We start from the raw sequence: 16648 nt of genomic DNA on the forward strand, positions 1-16648 counted from the left end.
TACGCCTTCTGGAGTGGCCCAGTCAGAGTCCTGACCTCAACCCGATTGAGATGTTGTGGCATGACATCAAGAAAGCGATTTACACCAGACATCCCAAGAATATTGCTGAACTGAAACAGTTCTGTAAAGCGGAATGGTCAAAAATTACACCTGACCGTTGTGCACGTCTGATCTGCAATTACAGGAAATGTTTGGTTGAAGTTATTGCTGCCAAAGGAGGTTCAACCAGTTATTAAATCCAAGGGTTCATATACTTTTTCCACCTGCACTGCGAATGTTTACATGGTGTGTTCAATAAAAACATGGTAACATTTATTATTTGTGTGTTATTAGTTTAAGCAGACTGTGATTGTCTATTGTTGTGACTTAGATGAAGATCAGATCACATTTTATGACCAATTTGTGCAGAAATCCATATCATTCCAAAAAGTTCACATACTTTTTCTTGCAACTGTACGTTTCCTCCATACGAACATCTCAATTTGTGTTGCCAGCGGTTGTTGTTTTTGGTGTTAAGACGGAGACTATTTCTTTCTTCCTAGACAGTGGAGCAGGAGTAAATTTGATAGATGCCCAGTTTGCCCAGACTATGAGTTTGTCTTTCTGTACGCTACAGAGACCTATTCCCATTTTCGCTATTGACTCTGCTCCTCTGTCTCAGAGAAACCTTACTCACATTGTCCATAACTTACACCTTCGGGTAGGGGACCACCATAACGAGTGTCTTTCATCTTATGTTCTGGAGGGCCTTCCCTTTCCTGTGGTATTGGGTCTTCCCTGGTTGATAGCGCACAATCCAGTGGTGGATTGGCAGTCCAGGGAGATATTGGAGTGGAGTGAGCATTGCAGAGGAAATTGCTTAAATAGCAATTGCTTAGTCGCCTCCATAGCTACTCTACCTACATTTGTTTCGGACTTTGAGGACGTTTTCTCTAAAGAGGGGTGTCAGAAGTTACCACCTCACCGTCCTTATGATTGCCCGGTTAACCTGATTCCCAGTGCAAAATTACCCAAGGCCAGGTTATATAATCTTTCGGGTCCCGAGAGACAAGCCATGAAAGATTATATCTCCAAGAGCTTGGCTAAGGGACACATCAAACACTCTTCATCACCCTTGGCTGCAGGGTTTTTCTTTGTTAAAAAGAAAGATGGGGGCCTGCGTCCTTGCCTAGATTTCCGTGAACTAAACTGGATAACCATCCGAGACCCATACCCTCTTCCTCTCATTTGACCTGTTTAATCAGATTGCGGGTGCTAGGTGGTTCTCCAAACTTGATCTTGGGGGGGGGGGGGGGGGGGGCTACAATCTGATTCGTATCATGGAAGGGGATGAGTGGAAGACAGCCTTTAACACCCCGGAGGGGCATTATGAAAATCTAGTCATGCCTTTCGGTCTGATTAATGCTCCTGCTGTCTTCCAGCATTTCGTAGATTATATTTTTAGTCATCTTATCGGCAGGTTTGTGGTGATATACCTAGATGATATTTTAATTTACTCGTCTGATCTGAAGACACATGAAGTACATGTCAGACAGGTACTGCAGGTCCTACGGACAAATAAATTATATGCAAAAATTGAAAAGTGTGTTTTCACCGTTCAGGAAATACAGTTCCTGGGATATCTATTATCTGCTTCAGGTTTCCGTATGGATCCTAGGAAAGTCCAGGCAATTTTAGATTGGGATCTTCCTGAGAACCTTAAAGCACTGCAACGGTTCTTGGGTTTCACAAATTTCTATCGAAAATTCATTAAAAATTATTCTGTGATTGTCAAACCCCTTACTGACATGACTAGGAAGGGGACTGATTTTTCTATATGGTCTGACGCCGCCAAAATGGCATTTTTCTCTTTAAAAGAGAGATTTACCTCGGCACCTGAACTAATCCAACCTGATGTCTCCCAGCCTTTTATTGTTGAAGTAGATGCGTCAGAGGTGGGAGTGGGGGCTGTACTGTCTCAGGGTCCGTCTCCTGGCAAATGGCGTCCTTGCGCTTTCTTTTCTAAAAAACTATCTGCAGCGGAGAAGAACTATGATCTTGGCATAAGGGAACTATTAGCTACTTAAACTAGCGTTTGAAGAATGGCGTCACTTTTTAGAGGGGGCAATCCACCCCGTCACGGTGATTACAGACCACAAAAACCTTCTGTACCTCGAATCAGCTAAGCGTCTCACCCCTAAACAAGCTAGGTGGTCTCTATCTTTTACCAGGTTTAACTTTTTCATCACCTATTGTCCTGGGGCAAAAAATACAGCAGATGCATTATCTCGTAGTTTCCCTGGAGGGGGTAATGTGGGTGATCCAGTACCCATTCTACAAAGAGGAGTGCTTGTCTCTGCTTTACACTCTGTTCTGGAGGGGAAGGGTCTCTTGTCCCTCAGAGAAATTGTTTGTACCGTTAAGCCTACGTCTCAAATTATTAAAGGAACATCATAATTCGGCACTTGCTGGGCACCCGGGTAGTAAAGCAACCTTGGAGCTATTTTCTCGTCGTTTTGTGTCTACTTGTTCTACTTGTGCATGCGCTAAAGTCTCTCATACACGTCCTGCAGGGTCTTTATTGCCACTTGTCATTCCTAATAGGCCATGGATACATCTGTCAATGGATTTCATCACTGACTTACCTTTGTCTGCGGGTAAAACAGTTATCTTGGTAGTAGTGGACAGGTTTAGTAAAATGGTACACTTTATTGCGTTACCCGTACTACCTAATGCTAAGACTCTTGCTTAGGTATTTATCAGTGAAATCGTGAAGCTTCACGGGGTCCCTTCCGATGTTTCAGATCAGGGAACCCAGTTTATTTCTAAGTTTTTGAAAGCTTTTTGTTCCCATTTGGGGGTACACTTGTCCTTTGCCTTAGCTTTCCATCCTCAGTCAAATGGACAGACTGAGCGTACCAACCAAAACCTTGAGACATACCTAAGGTGTTTTGTGTCTGAAAACCAAGAGGTGTGGTCATCATATTTACATTTAGCTGAGTTTGCTATAAATAATCGCTGTCAGGAATCCACTGGCAAGTCACCATTTCTTGGTGCATATGATTTTCATCCCCAATTCTGTACTTTCAAAGAGGGGGGGTCTTCTGGGGTTCCCGAAGAGGAACGGTTTTTATCATTTCTTTCATCTGTATGGCAGAAAGTGCAAGCTAACTAGGATTATTAAGTTAAAGGTTCACTCTTGGAAATTGGGTCCTAGGTTCATTGGTCCTTACAAAATAGTAGCCATCATTAACCCTGTGGATTTTCGCCTGGAGCTACTTTAAACTCTTAAAATCCATAACGTCTTCCATAAGTCGTTACTCCTCCTTATATCCCTGTAACAGGGCGCCGAAGGCGCACTCGGTCTCTCATCAGCCGTAGACCTGCTGCTTAGCTTCGGGAGCAAGGATCTGTGTTCGGCCTCATTCCCAGGGCGGCTTTGCTAGCTGGGAGGCTCCAAGCTCCTAGGTCTGCCTTGAGCGCCGAGCTGATTACTCGGTGCTCGACTTGTCTGTCTGTCGGTCATGTGATGCTGGCCACATCACATGACCCTCACTCCCTACTATAAATACAGACAACCTGCTGGCTACAGGTTGCCTGTGATTTTGGTCCCTTAGCCTGTGTATTATTATTGTTATTTAGCTTACCTTTGGATTTGACCCTTGATCTGCTTCCTGACACCTCTTCTGCCTGCTCCCTGAACCTTGACGCTACCTCTCGGATTTTGACCTCGGCTTGCTTTTGGATTTTGTCTTTGCCTCTTCCCTCGTACTGACGTGACCTCCTGGACTGACACCGACTAGTTGACTCGCCTCGCCCTTCCATTTTTGGTGGTACCTTGCTTGTTCCACCTCTCTGTCCGCTCGAATGCTACCTCTCATTGGCTGTCCGCTTCCCTGCTATCTCTATCTCTCTGCTTGCACTTACTCAGGTCAGGGACTGTCGCTCAGTTGCGCCATGTCACCTAGGGCAGGTGGTGCAAGTAGGCAGGGACAGGGGACCAGGTGGCAGCTCAGGGGGTGCACCTCTGCTCTATCTTTATACCCGTGACGCTACCCCTGTGACAGAATTACAGGCCTTAATTTAGCATGGACCCTCTACAGAGCCTCACCGAACATGTGCAGGGTCTTGCTCAAATGGTACAGGAACTTGGGGAGAGACTACAGGTTCAGGAAACCGTCCGAACTCCCCCCATTCTTGCTCCAGCCCCCGTTCAGGTGGAACCCCACATTAAATTACCCGATTGGTTTTCGGGTGACCGCAGAAGTTTATTAGCTTTCAAGGAAAGCTGTAAACTTTATTTTCGACTACGTCCTCACTCCTCAGGTCCTGATCCACAGAGGGTTGGTATTATCATCTCCCTGCTTCAAGGGGACCCCCAGGAATGGGCCTTTTCTTTGCCTCTGGATTCCCCTTAATTCTGTGGACCTCTTTTTTCCAGGCGTTAAGGGTTCTTTATGATGAACCAGACCGAGCCTCTGTGGCAGAATCCAATCTTAAGGCCCTCACCCAGGGGAATCGTCCCGTGGAGGATTATTGTACGCAGTACCGCAAGTGGTGCGTTCCCTCGGGTTGGAACGAACCAGCGCTCAAATGTAAATTTAGGGCACGCTTGACTGAGAAGTTAAAAGACATGTTGGTTTGTTATCCCTGTCCTGACTCTTTAGAGGAGACCATGACGCTAGCCATCAGACTAGATAGACAGATCAGAGAGAGACAGCGAGAGCATTTCTTTTCTCTTCATACCCTTCTTCAACCTGAGGTTTCCCCCATTGAACCCAAGATGGAGGCCACTCGGATGAGCCCATGCAACTCGGTTTGATGCGAAGAGAGCTACGCCGTCGTCGGGGCTCTTGTTTTTATTGTGGATCTGGCAGTGTCCTAAAGCTCCGCCTTCTGTAAAGTCATCCAAGTCTAAAGGATCCAAGGACAAGGTACTCCCGGAGGTGGTAAGAAGTAAATTATTGTTGCCAGTTTATATTGCCTTTGGAGTCTTAAAGGGGTCAGGAAATGCCTTTGTGGATTCAGGGTCAGCTTTTATTTATTTTTATTTTTTTCACCAATAAAGTTTTTATTGAAATATGGTTTTGCAAGTTGAGTAATTATGCAATTATAAACAGATAAAGAAAGGTTCCATGCAAAATACACGTTACTGTGACATATTGAAGGTTTTTGCAGTGATCATGTGCAATATACAGTAGTCATGTGCAGTATACAGTAATCCTGTGCAATATACAATTACAGACAGGTATATACCCCAGATTTTCCAGTTATAGGAGATATAAGGAAGTGGTTCAGCATACTAGCTGGACAGCCATAATAGCCTCAAGTTATACATTGCTATCCTATGTTTCAGCGAGTAGGCGAAAACGAACTCACACTGCATATGGTAGTTTACCAACTTGAGTACTTCACTGATTGAAGGGGATTTTATTCCCTTCCATTGGCGTGCAATCACCTTTTTTGAGGCAGAAAGGATGTGGGCTACAATGCCCCTGGCGCTGTGAGGAATTTCCGCCAGACCAATGCTTAGAACGGCTAGTTCCGGGCTTAATATTCCCTTTACCCCTGTCACCTCTTCTAGGACTCTGGATACTGAATTCCAAAAATGTGAGAGTGAAGGGCACAACCACCACATATGGAAAGGGGTGACTATTTGACCACATCCCCTCCAACATAGTGGAGAATAGTTCGGGATAGTATGGGATAATCTGTTTGGTGTTAGATACCACCTTAGTTGAATCTTCCTGTTCTGCTCTGTATGATTTATACATCTCGAGCATTTCATGGGCCAGTACATAGTGTCTGACCAGGAGTCTAGGGTAAATTCTTTTCCCATCTCAGCCTCCCACTTAGTCATAAAAGGTTTTTTGTATTCTTTGTCTACTGACATAAGAAACAAGTACCAAAATGAAAGACTAGAGTGAAGGGTGGTGCCTTCTTTGAGTAGGCCGCAGAGTGTGTCGCTGTCTCTCCTCTCCACATGAGCTAGGAGAGAGGAGAGAAAGTGGCGAATCTGCAGGTACTGGTAGAATAGAGAATTAGGCAGGTTGTAGGTGGAGTGTAATGTTTCATAAGGCTTCAAAATGGATTGTTCAAATAGGCTTCCCAGTGTATCCATCCCACAGTTTAGCCAGTTTGTAAGTAGGAGTGTAGGAATATGGTATTCTATGACCGAGATAGGAAAATGTTTATGATCTAGTGGGAAGGGTGCTTTAGATCTGAACAATTGTGCCCAAGCAAATATGGTGGCTTGCATTGTGCTTAAAGGCAGGGAGAAAGTAAAGGGTTTTAGTAGGTATGCTGCTAATAGTGATTTTAGGGATCTCCTAACATAGTGCTCTTCGATATGTAGCCACTGATGGGACTAGGATGGGGACCACCATTCCATGGCTTGGTCTAACAAGTTGGCTAAATAGTAATTGTTCAGATCTGGAACCCCCAGACCTCCTTTGCGTAGAGAGGGATATAGAGTTTTCTTGTTAACTCTAGGATGGGTGTTTCCCCAGATAAAACTTAGCATATCATCCTGCAATTGCTTGATACAAGGTTTGGGAAACTTAAGGGGGATACATCTAAACACATATAGGATTTTTGGGAGCATTAACATCTTGACTGTTAATTTTTTCTATCCATGAAAGCTGTACCTTGCTATATTTAGAGTAATCTTTCTGAAGTTCAGACCATAGACTCTTAAAGTTAAGGGAAACCATTTCAGATATTGAGCCTGTTAGGTCTACCCCTAAATATCTAATTGATTCAGTAGCCCAATTAAAAGGATGACGCTCGCTGATCTCATGCTTCAGGCTATCCGGTACATTGATGGGAAGTAGACTAGTTTTGTTAACATTTAGCTTGTAATATGATACCAAGGAGTATTGGTGAAGTATCTCAGTGACTGCCTCTAGTGAATTTAGGGTATCTGAAAGCATTAGGATGACATCAGCGTATAATCCAATGCAATGTGAACGTTTTCCCACCATAATCCCTGAAATCTGGCTGCAATTACGTATCTTTTCTGCTAATGGCTCCATAACCAACGCAAAGATCAGGGACGATAATGGCCACCCCTGTCTAGTGCCATTGGTGATCGAGAAGGGTTCTGACAGGAACCCCGATGCCAACACATTCGCTGATGGAGCTGAGTACAATCCTAGTATAGCCTGCAAAATATGCCCACTAAACCCAAATTTCTTAAGGATCTGGTCCAGGAACCCCCAATGCACTCTATCAAACGCTTTTTCAGCGTCTAGGGAGACAAAGATCGTTGGGATCCTGGACCACTCCGCAATTTGGATTAAGTTGACCATTTTTCTGGTGCAGTCCCTACATTGCCTACCTGGCACAAAGCCGACCTGATCAGGACTAATTAGAGCAGGTAACACAGTATTGAGGCGAGAGGCGAAAATTTTTGCTAATAATTTGAGGTCAGCATTTAACAGGGAAATTGGTCTGAAATTCTCAGGGGCATTAGGAGTTTTCCCAGGCTTGGGCAGAGTGACCACCACTGTGGCCGCTAACATTTCAGGAGGGATGTTTCCAGAAGTGAAGATTCCATTATATAACTTAGTTAAGTAAGGGAGTAACGTGGGATGAAAGGCTTTATAATATTCTACTGGAAAGCCGTCCAGCCCAGGTGCTTTATTAGATGGGGTGGCTTTGATAGTAGTGAGAATTTCTTTAGTGGTGATTGGCCTATTTAGTATGCTTAAAACATCTGTGGCCTCTGCAGAGGGTTGAGTGGTGTTACTGTCAAGCCGTAAATTGTACAAGGAGTAGTAGTATGATGCAAAGGCGTTGGTTATTTCTTAGGGGTGAGTGAACACTTTATTAGCATACTTTAGACTAGTTAATCTAGCTGCAGCTTTCCTGCTATTTAGTCTACGTGCCAATAATGCTCCTGCTCTATCGCCTATGTGGTAGAAATGTGTCTGCAATCTTTTCATACCCAATTCTTGGCGGTATAAGAGTAAAGATCTCAGAGCAGATCTGCACTCTTGGAGGGAGGTTAATGTTAGGGCCGGGGGTTGTTGAGAAGCTTGTGATTTTTTTTCCTGCAGTTTTGTAGACAGGATAGGGCGTCTTGCATTGCTTTATTCCTATTTCTGTTCAATCTTGCAGCTGACTTGTCATGGCTGAGGATGGGGAAAACCCTCAGCCGTGCGATGACAGAAGATGGTAGTCGCTGCTCGACCAGGACGACAGAATTAGGGAGCAGGTCACCTCCTAATCGCATCCGTAATCTGACCCTGACTCCTAGCTGTATGAGCCGACCCTGATGGTAGGAGGGCTCATACTCCGGAACCTTGAAGTCCCTGCTAGCCCTCAGGGTGGCCCTAAACTAGGAGCAGGGTAAGACGACCTGTTCCTTCTGGACACGGAGGAACAGGAGTCTCACTAGCCAAGCTGCAGGGAAAAGTGGAACACAAACAGTCCTATAGATATGGCAGGTGAACTGAACTAGTTCCACCTACCTGCCACAGCCTTGCTGACTGGATCCCTGTCCTGGCAAGCTGATGTCCACACAAGATTAAATGAACCCAGCAAACACACATCCACACACAGGAACCCAGACCCATAGCTGCACCAAATAACAAAAGGAAAATATCAACTGAACATCACATAGACATAAACTTATGACCACAAGGGTGGCCCCCACTGGCAGATGGTAAATAACAGGAGGAAGTCTCCAGCAACCATGGCTGAAGAACCCCTCAGCTAACTGAAACCAGCAGAGGCTTTATAGCCCAAAGTAGCCACACCCACACTCAGACACACCCAGTGCACACACACTAGGAAGGAATTAACCCTTCTCACACCAGGGAAGGGAAGACAACCACTTAAAGGGGAAAGTGCACACATAACATGTAACACCCCGTACACACCGATAAAAGGCACACCTATAAAGAGAGGTTGCCAGGTGCAACTGCATGCACATTGCAGCAAACTGCCTAGCACCAGCTCAGGCTGCTATACTGCCACATACATAATAAAAACATGTTGCCAGCAGCAACCACAAGTGTGGCAACAAATAAGCGTCCCTCGCCTGTGGTCGAAACAACCAAACGAGACCGCAGGCAACAGCATGCGGTTCAAGAGTCACGACCATGACCATGGTCGTGACATGACTGCAGTAAGATCCCTCTCATAAATGCTTTGTGTGTGAGCCATAATGTGTTAGCATTGGTGTCAGGTACATCATTAAAGTGCAGGAATTGGGGGGCGCATGCGCGAAGCCGGAGGCGAAGGACATGCTTCTCTGAGCTCCGTGCCGCGGGCTACAGAAATCCCTCATTAAGTGCCGCTATACCGGCTCCACAAGCCTCCGGATTACGTGACAAGTTCCACGAAGATGTCCCGTCACAGAGGAAAGGCGAGAACGGAGAACACGCCGACCCCTTCACAGACTTTACCCGAACTCTTTAGAAGCCCCGCCTCCTCCACAGCTAGTGGATCCATGCTGGAGCCCCGGGAACAGCAACCAGGGCAGACGGAGCTCTTTACCAACATAGCGTCGCTGTTCCGCACTGAGCTTTCGCAAGCAGTGGCAGAATTCACTCGCCAAATCCAGGACCTGGGGCAACGGGTCTCGGACTTAGAGTCCCGGACCGACGATATTGCAGACGCTCTGGGGACAGATAGAGCGGACATTAATGCGCACACAGCGCAACTAAAGGCACTCGAATCCAAGATCGAGGATCTCGAAAATAGGTCCCGCAGAGGTAACCTTCGGGTGAGAGGTCTGCCAGAGACGTACACAGATCTGCCTGCCACCATGACAGCGCTGTTCAGCGCCCTTCTCCCACAGGAGGATCAAAGCCGCCTGAAAATGGACAGAGTCCACAGGGCCTTGGGAAAACCGCGCACCAGTGATCTACCCAGGGATGTTATACTGAAATTTCACCACCCTGAAACCAGGGATCTGATTTTGGCAGCAGCCAGAAACATCTCTGAACTACCAGGCCTCCCGCCATCTGTACATCTTTATGCAGACTTGGCGCCATCTACCCTCCGCCGCCGCGAACTGCGGCCAGTCACTCAAGCATTACAGAGGGCTCAAGTTAAATACAGATGGGGCTTCCCCTTCGTGCTGTCCTTCCAGCTCAACTCCCGGACCCATGTGGTTCGCTCACTATCGGAAGGCCTGGAGGTCTTACAGAAAGCGGGCATACCTCACGACCAAAGAGACGGACCGGATCCGGCCCCCAAGCCTCAAAGACCAGCTAGAGTCTGGACCACAGTGGCCCCGTCATCTGGTTCCGTGAGTCGGTCGCCGAAGACCTGAACTATGCTGACTAAGGTGACCCGATATTCTAAAGATTTGAACTTATTGTTCTCATGTTTCTGAGGATCACTCCCGCTCCTGTTTTGTTGTACTTTGTTCTCTTAGACAGTTATATCCACTCCCTTGTCGACTCACCTTGTACCAAGGATTCCTCAGCTATGCCTACTTCTCACCTTGATCTGGAGTCCTGCACCAGGGAAGTAGCCTAGTGGACTTTCATGTTGCCTCACCTAAGAGGGTTGATGAAGATGGGGATTCGCGCCATTTCTGGTCGAAATCCCCCCTCATCCAACCTGTTAGAGTTAGCTGACCCGAGTCAGTCAATGTTAGACGTTGCTTTTCATGCAAAAGTCATAATTTTTCTTGTTTCTTTGTTTGATTCTTATGTTTTGGATCCAGTGTTATGCGGTACTAATGAGAGCTTGACAACAAGTGTACAGTTGGTTAATGGGGTAACTGAGCCAGAGAGCGTCGCCATCTTTAGCATACATAAGATCCCCTTAGTTGTTACGGATCATGTATAAAGTCATGTCACATAATGTAAGGGGTCTAAACTCTCCTAGAAAACGGAAGGTGGCATTCTCAGTTTATTTGAAGCACAAACCAGACGTTCTCTGCCTCCAGGAATCTCATTATACTCCAGGGTCCCACCCGAAATACTTCCACCCGCAGTATACCAGGTTCTATTCATCTACTTTTCAGTCTAAGAGTAGGGGTGTGATAACGCTACTAAGAAATTCCTTCACAATCAATCCTGGACCCCAACGGAAGATTTGTCATTTTGCTGGGTACATATCAGGAGGAAACGCTTTGCTTAGTGAATGTGTATGCACCTAATGAGGACCCCATCTCATTTTTTAGTGAGATGGGTTCTATCATTGACGCACTTACATTTCACAAGGTGATTTGGTGCGGGGCTTTAATTTTACTGTTAACCCTGTATTGGATCGATCTTCCCTTCCTGCCCAACCACGCCCTTGTTTGCATGACATCAGAATCCGCAAGGTTCTTGAGACCATGAACGTAGCAGATACGTGGAGGGAACAGAATGGATCACAAAGGAGCTATACTTATCACTCGCCCATACATTGTGTATATACTCGCATTGATATGATCCTGTCCTCCGTGTGTCTTCTCCCATTTTTGTCCTATTCAAGGCATATCCCTTCCTCCTGGTCGGATCACGACATGGTACTGGTCGAGATAGATTGCCCAGGCCAGACATCCAGGCCTTTTCACTGGAGACTGAATGAGTCTCTGTTGTCCAGACCGGGCTTGGTAGACCAGTTACAGGGGAACATTCGCAGATTTTTTAGGGACAACACCACGGACGACTCCAACCCGTTGAATGTATGGCTAGCCCATAAGGCATTTATGAGGGGGAAACTTATCCAAGTAGCTTCACGTATGAAACGCGAACGTACTGAGGCCCAGAGATCTTTAGAGGCTAAACTGGAGAGATTGGTTAGGGCTCATCAACGTTCACCTTCCTTGTATTTGATAAAAGCGGTGAAAGATACTAAATTACAGTTAAATACCATTCTTTCTAATAACACAGAAAGGGCCCTACGCTGGACAGCCTCATATTATTATCGCTATGCCAACAAGCCTGATAAAATTCTGGAGGTTGAGGTAATTATAAATGATCTCAAATTGGGTAAAGCCCCTGGCCCAGATGGGTTTTCAGCCCTATACTACAAGAAATTTGCCCCACTACTCTCCACCCACATTGCAAAGTATTGCAACCTCCTTCTGCAGGGACGCGTCCCTCCAATTGAATTTCTGCAGGCCAACATTACAGTTATTCCCAAGCCCAACAAAGACCCTCTGAACCCCTCGAACTATAGGCCAATTTCACTCCTTAATTTAGATAACAAAATCTTCACTTCTATACTAGCCCGACGGTTGAACGCCATTCTACCCGATTTAATACATAAGGACCAGGTAGGGTTCATCCCTGGGAGGGAAGCCCCAGACAATATTAGAAAAGTATTGAATCTAGTGCAAGGAGCTAACCAGCGTAAAATACCCCTAGTATTATTAGCATTAGACATAGAAAAGGCGTTCGACTCAGTCACCTGGGATTATTTAAACAAAGTTCTGTCCATAATGGGAATAAGTGGTCCCTTCCTTAATGCGATAGGCTCATTGTATTCTAGTCCTGAAGCGAACCTTAAAATTCCCACCTCTAGTCCTTCCCCTATAAAGATTCATAGAGGTACGCGACAGGGCTGCCCCTTATCTCCTGCCCTCTTTGCTCTAGCAATGGAGCCCTTGGCCATTCATATTAGAGGCAACCCTGACATAAGCGGAGTGACTATAGGTGGGACGGAATACAAACTGAGCCTATTTGCTGATGATTTGTTACTATCCATTACAAATCCCACAGTGTCCCTCCCTAACCTGCTGCTATTGTTGAAGTCCTTTTCAGAGGCCTCGGGCCTTAAAAATAATCATAACAAGTCTGAATTCCTCACCTGCAATGTCCCCCCCCAGCAGAAAGACCAGCTAGTAGGTAACTTCCCTTTCCAGCTTATGACGCAATATATTTTATATTTAGGGACATCATTGCCGACCAAAACCGAATTGGTCTACAAATTTAACTTCCCCCCAATGTACAAAAGAATTAGACAGGATTTGAAGTCTTGGGCCTCCTTACCGGTATCATGGGTTGGTAGGATTCATATAATTAAAATGGTAGTACTTCCAAGACTACTGTACATGTTTAGAACGCTGCCCGTCCCAGTCCCCTCAGCCTTAAAGTCCCTGCAGAAGGATGTCATGAAGTTTGTCTGGGCTAACAAAAGACCTCGCATCTCTAAATCTACGATGTGCAAACATAAATCCCAGGGGGGGTTATCAGTGCCAGACTTCCTGAAATACTATAGAGCAGCTAGATTGGCTCAACTCTTTCTAACACATCTGGACAAGAAAAAACAGCCATTATGGGTCCCCCTAGAAATGTCTAATTTGGCACCATATACATGGACAGCCTTGATATGGACGACATCATCTTTGCCGTCGTCCGTCCGCAGCACATCCCTCCTATCTCATTATTCGTTGATACTTTGGAGATCAGTAAGGTTCAAATATAAATTGCAGTCCACTCCATCCCCGCTGACCCCGATTTTTGGCAACCCAATGTTTCGCCCGGGTTTACGTCCCATGTCATTTCATTGGTGGTTCGGCAACAACCTTACCACGCTGCATAAATTCCTCCGTAGAGGCACCCTAGAATCTAAAAGCGACTTTTTGGAAAAACACTCTCCTTCTAGTGGAGAACATTTTAATGTTAATAGAATTTTCTCCTTCTTGAGGTCACTAGTAGGGTCAACCCAGAACATAGACTTTACCCCTTTTGAGAGAATGGCCGCTTATTCTCTGTATAAGCAGGGTCTTTTGTCCAGAGTTTACGGATACCTTGATGCTCACCCAGAGGGGATAAAACTTCCTTACATGCTGGCGTGGGAAAGCGACATGGGAATGGAATCCTCTGTCTCCACTTGGTTCCAGCGCTCACAAACACTTACGAAGGGCTCCTGGCAAGTTACCTTAGCTGAAACCTCTATTAAAATCTTGCATAGAACATACATGGTTCCAGCCAGGTTACACCTTATGTACCCAGAGGTATCCCAGAAATGTTTATGGGGATGTGATGCGGACGGCACGATGCTACACATTTGGTGGACCTGTCCAGTGGTGAGGCGTTTCTGGGATCAGATTTGCTCACTGATTGCTACCACCCTTAGTTGTAGATATCTGGCTACGATTTCTCAGTGTTTATTAGGCGACAAGCCTTCCGGGTTAACCATGGCTAATTTCAAGCTATCACAATTTATTTTACTAGCAGCAAGAATTCATGTCGCTTTTAAGTGGCGCACACCTTTACTTAACAAACAAGCAGTTATAGACAGGGTCAACAAACTGCTCCTCTGTGAAAGACTAATTGCAATCAGGACAGATACGGTCGCTGTCTTTGAAAAGGTCTGGGACCCTTGGTTATCATCCACTTTCTCTGTGGACCTCAGATATACCTTCACACTGTAATGCTTCTATTTACGATTGTATGGCCTCTCATTGTACCTACTTATCTCTGATACTGATTGATCCGAGTTGTTTATTTTTCATTTTTTTTTATTATTATTAGATTTCCTCTGATAACACATATGGACAGGGCCGGCGCCACCACACGGCAAACCAGGTCAAGTGCCGGGGCCCCCTGCTCCTGGAGGGGCCCTCTGTGCACGCTCACTCCTGCAGCTGTGTCCTGCCTGTTCTGAATTCTAGGGCAGCTTACCCCAGCAATGCAGACAATTTTCGCCATGTGCACTGCTGGGGTAAGCGGCCCCAGGACTCAGAACAGGGTAGATGGAGTTGTTTCGGTAGATGATCGATCCTATACTAGAATGTAGTTGCTAGAAGGAGGTCTGTGACATCACTGGTCACATGCTCCTTCATGGTCACATGACAGACCCTGACGGCAGCAGCAGCTTGTGGAAGGAGGAGGGGCTGTGTGCCTGCAAGATGCTGTAGAGTGAGGTAGGATGTGCTGCTGGAGAACATAGAACTTGTGAGGGGAAGCATATGGAGCTCATATATGAGGGGGCAGGTGGAGCACTCAGGGGCAGTGGGGTTCAAGTGGAGTGGAATCTGGTGCAATTAAGGGGGGTTATCATACAGATCCAGGTGTATTCTGAGGGCCATGATGTGTGTCTGTCTGTCCCTGTGTATGTGTGTGTGTCAGTCTGTCTGTCCCTGTGTGTGTGTGTGTGCCAGTCTGTCTGTCCCTGTGTGTGTGTCAGTCTGTCTGTCCCTGTGTGTGTGTCAGTCTGTCTGTCCCTGTGTGTGTGTCAGTCTGTCTGTCCCTGTGTGTGTGCGCCAGTCTGTCTGTCCCTGTGTGTGTGCGCCAGTCTGTCTGTCCCTGTGTGTGTGTGCGCCAGTCTGTCTGTCCCTGTGTGTGTGGGCCCCAGTCCATCTGTCCCTGTGTGTGTGGGCCCCAGTCCATCTGTCCCTGTGTGTGTGGGCCCCAGTCCGTCTGTCCCTGTGTGTGTGTGCGCCCAGTCCGTCTGTCCCTGTGTGTGTGGGCCCCAGTCCGTCTGTCCCTGTGTGTGTGTGCGCCAGTCCGTCTGTCCCTGTGTGTGTGGGCCCCAGTCCGTCTGTCCCTGTGTGTGTGTGCGCCAGTCCGTCTGTCCCTGTGTGTGTGTGCGCGCCAGTCCGTCTGTCCCTGTGTGTGTGTGCGCGCCAGTCCGTCTGTCCCTGTGTGTGTGTGTCAGTCCGTCTGTCCCTGTGTGTGTGTGTGTCAGTCCGTCTGTCCCTGTGTGTGTGTGTGTGTGTGTCAGTCCGTCTGTCCCTGTGTGTGTGTGTCAGTCCGTCTGTCCCTGTGTGTGTGTGTCAGTTTGTCTGTCCCTGTGTGTGTGCCCCTTTCTGTGTCTATGGCTTCATGCACACCAGCCGTGTGCATCACGGATGCGGACCTATTCACTTGAATGGGTCCGCAATCGCTCAATGGGAAGCACTCCTTAGTGCTTCCATGGTGTTTCCGTCCATGCCTCCGCACCGCAAAAAAATAGAACATGTTCTATTTTTTTGTGCGGACGGATCATGAACCCATTCAGGTTGAATGGGTCTCAATCTGTCCCGGCCGCCGCACGGACGTTGCCAGTACATTGGGGACCACAAATTGTGGTCCCCAATGCACGGAACAGATGCATAACGGCAGTGTGCATAAGGCCTGAGGCATTGCTTAGACTCCATCCCACAGTCTAGCCAGTGCCTAATGGGTTACAGTTTAGACCACCTTCTGGTACATGTTGATAATTCCCTTTTAAACCTCAGTCCATGTCTCCTTAGTACTGGGTATCAGTGGGAGTCATATTAGAAGGTAACAAAAGGTTGGAGCATAACTAAAGGTGGAATTCCCTTTTAATGTCCCCTAAAGGTGGCCACACATTAGATAGAAGTTGGTTGATGATCGCACAGGTGTCTGTCCCTGTGTGTGTGTGTGTGTCTGTCCCTGTGTGTGTCTGTCCCCGTGTGTGTGTGTCTGTCCCTGTGTGTGTGTGTGTGTCTGTCCGTGTGTGTCTGTCCCTGTGTGTGTCTGTCCCTGTGTTTGTGTCACCATCACCATGCCTAGAGTGTTCCCTTTGTCTTGACGCAGCTGCATCAGGACATTCTGTGCGGGGCAAGATGAAGATGGAAGAGGAGGCAGCACCACCAGCATGGAGTCCGTGGTAGAGGCACAGGGAGGCACACTAAGGACGCAGGTAACACTACTACATGATCTACACTAGTGTTATCTGTGGTTTTACATAGGACTGCAGGTAGCACTACTACATTTTCTGTACTCAGATAGCCATGACTGTGTTATCTATGCTGTTAAATAGG

Source organism: Bufo gargarizans, chromosome 3 (genome assembly GCF_014858855.1).
Source record: "Bufo gargarizans isolate SCDJY-AF-19 chromosome 3, ASM1485885v1, whole genome shotgun sequence".
Classification (NCBI taxonomy): domain Eukaryota; kingdom Metazoa; phylum Chordata; class Amphibia; order Anura; family Bufonidae; genus Bufo; species Bufo gargarizans.